The sequence below is a fragment of the Oryx dammah genome, unplaced genomic scaffold, assembly GCF_014754425.2.
Source record: "Oryx dammah isolate SB20612 unplaced genomic scaffold, SCBI_Odam_1.1 HiC_scaffold_7, whole genome shotgun sequence".
Taxonomy (NCBI): Eukaryota; Metazoa; Chordata; class Mammalia; order Artiodactyla; family Bovidae; genus Oryx; species Oryx dammah.
The window spans coordinates 36,529,144-36,532,815 of record NW_024070191.1 but is presented as its reverse complement, the minus strand read 5'-3'; the positions used below and the strand labels follow the sequence as shown (position 1 = coordinate 36,532,815).

The 3,672-nt window shown below is 51.2% G+C and overlaps 1 protein-coding gene across 1 annotated transcript in view; it reads right to left on the bottom strand.

Annotated features, from left to right (window-relative positions):
* The window catches only part of CSGALNACT1 (chondroitin sulfate N-acetylgalactosaminyltransferase 1), a 339,385-nt gene extending 338,934 nt beyond the window's left edge, over nucleotides 1-451 (bottom strand). Inside the window, exon 1 of the mRNA XM_040243275.1 lies at nucleotides 298-451. The gene's annotated coding sequence lies outside the window, so the exon portion shown is untranslated. The remainder of the gene's footprint in view (nucleotides 1-297) is intronic.
* Nucleotides 452-3,672: the final 3,221 nt, after the last annotated feature.

The following is a 3,672-nucleotide window of genomic DNA, read 5'->3' as shown; positions in this document are numbered from 1 at the left end:
GGGGCTGGGGCTGGGGGGCGGCGAGCCGCGGGCGGGGCGGGGGGCGCGCCGGCCCGAGCGGCTCCCCGCGCGACGGGCGCGCCCGAGACCACCCCGCAGGTGGCGGCTCCGCGCGCGCCCGAGGCCCGAGAAGTTGCGGGAGGGGCGAAGACGCGGCGGCAGCCGGGCTCCGGCCGAGAGACAGAGAGGGTCGGTATCTCCTCTCTATCTCCTTCCTCTTTCCGGACCCCCTCCCTCCCACCCGTCTGGCCCCTCGCGGCTCTGGGCGGCCTCCCTGCCCTGGGCCGACTCACTCACCAAAACTTTGCAGACGGCGCTGGGGAGAATTAATCCCGGAGTCGCCGTCTACGCGGCCCTGGGGGGTTAGGACGCCCGCCCGGCAGAGAGCGTGTACTCGCCACGCGCGAAGGTCGGAAAGCGGTGAGCCCCGAGCCCCGCCGCTGCGGGGAGTGAGGTCTGCAGGGACCCCTGACGGCCGCTGGGGGGCCGCGGAGGGAAGTGGCGGGGGGAGTGGAAAGCAGGCGGGAGGGTGTTGATGAGAACGCCCCCGACACACACACATGCCCTCGGGGCCACGGGTGCCCTGGACTTGTAGGTTTTCTGCGGGAGGCGAGGTTTGGGGGTATCTTGAACCCTGGTATAATGAAGGAGGCTCGGGAGGGCCAGTGTCCCGCTGGAGAAGGCCCCTTCTCCACCTGCCATCCCGTCTCAGAGGCCCCGCGGTTGCGCCAAGGCAGGAGCAGGGCTAAAGTGCAGCCCTCTGGCGCCAGGTGCCCCTTCCGCTGGAGCTCTGTAAGTGCCCAGGCTGAGGACTTGCTGGCACAGGACAGTGATCCCAGAGGCAGGCACCTGTTTGCCTGCAAGAAGCAGGCTGGCTGCCAGACTGCTGGCTCCTGGGGGTGCTTCCTGGGGGTGCTTCGATGGCCCCCAGCCCAGGCGCGGTCATCCCTTTTCCAAGGATGCCCTGAGACTTCGGTGGCTGGGCCCCCAGCCCCTACACCCTTGAGTGAGTTACCTCCTGATGAGGTCCCCACAGGAACTCAATTGTGATTTGGGAAAGAGGGAGAGAAGCAAGCGTTTCCCAAAGGAATGAAAAGTAGTGTCAGTGTGCTGCCCCCAAAACGTCGCAAAGCAATGGAAGTGGTCAATAAATAGCTAACCGGGCATCCACGCATATGTAGGTACAAGTCATTGGTCAAGCCTCCTCCATCCATGTCATATGACAGTCCCCACTGGACAGATGGAGGCCCCCATGGAAGCTGGGTTAGTGATGCGGCATGTAAAGATTGGAGCCAGCACCACCAAGCCCTCTGGGGAATAAGGAACCTCTTCAGAGCCTTCCAGCTGTCACCAACATCCCCCCACCCCCAGGCAGTGACAGGTGGATTGTTAAAGCATTGATTTTCTTTCCTCTGTTGAGGTGTCTGCCATCGCTCTGTTCAATGATGTCTCCAGAATTTCTACTTACTAGGGTTTAAGTACAGAATCTGGTTTGGAGGAAGGACCAAAAACTTGAGCAGGGGCTGCTGTGCCAGACCCCAGGGGACTCAATTTCTAGGTCATGGGGACTGGCTGTGGGGAAGATAGGGGCACCCCCTATGGCTGCCATTGTTTCTTTCCCTGTCCTAAACAAGGAAAAGGGAGATCAAGTCAGGATTAATCACCTTTTCTCTAGGGCTTGTAACACACCTGTCAAGGTATCTGAAGAAGTTCTCCAGTCTTTCTCAGTTAGATACTAATAGATCAGCACAGTGATCTAGGTATCAGTATGTTTCACATCAACACACGTCTCAAGTCAGGAAGGGCTGGCTAAGGTGTACCTGATTCTAAGGTAATTTTTCACAATGGTGATGGTGAAGTCGCTCAGTCGTGTCCCACTCTTTGTGACCCCGTGGACTGTAGCCTACCAGGCTCCTTGGTCCATGGGATTCTCCAGACAAGAATACTGGAGTGGATTGCCATTTCCTTCTCCAGAGGATCTTCCCGACCCAGGGATCGAACCCAGGTCTCCCGCATTGGAGGCAGACGCTTTAACCTCTGAGCCACCGGAAAAGCCCCAGTTAGTACAAGAATGAAAAAATAAGACAGCTGAAAAATGATAAAACTACAAAACTAAGTCATAGCATAATGTGAGAAAATATAATACTTCTTGTGGGTGTGCTACCCAGGAATAAAGTAGGTATTATTTTCGTAATTATGTAGTAGATACTATTTTGAGTATATAGATTATTTGGGGGGTACTGTTTCAGAGGGGGCACTGGTATGAGGTGCCGTGGGTCATCCTTAGTCTCTCCCAGGGACAGAAGCAAAACTAGGGAAAGAGCATCCTGCTCACCCCTGTAGCTCTGCCCTCTACGATGGATGTCGCCAAACAGAACTGGGACAGTGACGCCAGTGGAAGGACGGGTTCCCTTAGACTTTCTTGGTTTTCTACGTGGGTTTCAGCTTTTAGCCAACATGTTCTTATGTAAACGTTTTTCACAACAGAGTGATTTAGGATTCAAAATATGTTATGTGAATTTCCATAACCTATTTATAAAGGTGCTACCACCTTTTCAGGTCCTGGTAATGTTAAAAGTACAGAAATACACAGAAAGTTCTGGAAATAAGGAAGATCGTGATGCCAGAGTGATTTTATCCTCATGGCAGGGTAGGGGCGGGGGGGACTTGTCATATAAAAACATACTGTACTAAGATACTATAGATCCCACACATATGCCACTCAGCCAAAAAAAATTTTTCTTAAACTAAATAAAAGGAATATACAACATATCAAGTGAAAATTTTACATGGGAAAAGTAACAAATATTTTCAGTGAATAAAAATACATATACTGCAAAACAATACATACGATGTCAAACTTTTATACTTAGAAAATACAAAATATGTATAGTATAATATGTAATTTGTTTAATAACCGTTTCAGATATATACCGCATAGGTACTAAGCTTTAAGTACAAAAATATTTCACCCAGTTCAAGGTCAGACTGCTCAGCCTTGCCAGGATCCTTGAGAAACCGCACCCATAGCCGTCCAGGAGCAGAGGGAACAGTTGTGAAGCCCATTATTAAAACTCAATTACTGTTTTACTAAGAGACACAGTCAGGCCGTCACTCAAGTGTGTTGACTCTTCCTTTAAATAGCTCTAATAATCAGGGTTATCTGATTTCTTAGATCACAGCAACTGTACTGTGGAGTCAGAGGGACTCATTTGATAGGCGAGGTCTGTCGTGCTCAAGTAGGGTTCTGGGGGGTTCGGGGGAGGAAGGGGCAGGGGTGGGGGCTGCAAGGTTCAGATGGGGTCTAATTATAGCCCATAGCATCTCACACATGTGCAGTGTATTTCCAGGTAGATTTTCCCTTAAACTGAGGAACATAACGTGTGACCTAAAAAAGCAAGCTTTATTTTTCTAGACCAAAAATCACACACATTGAAGACCTCATTCCATAAGCCCTGTAACTCAAACAGAGTGGAGGGGCAATTAACATGTGTTGACTGGGGCTTCCCTGGGGGTCCAGTGGCTAAGACTCACCCTCCCCATACAGGAGGCCAGGGTTCGATCCCTAGTCAGGGAACTAGATTCCACATGCCATGACTAAGATCTGGTGCAGCCAAATTAGTATATTTTTAAAATAATAGAATGTGTTGACTGAGTAAGGGATGCTTTAAA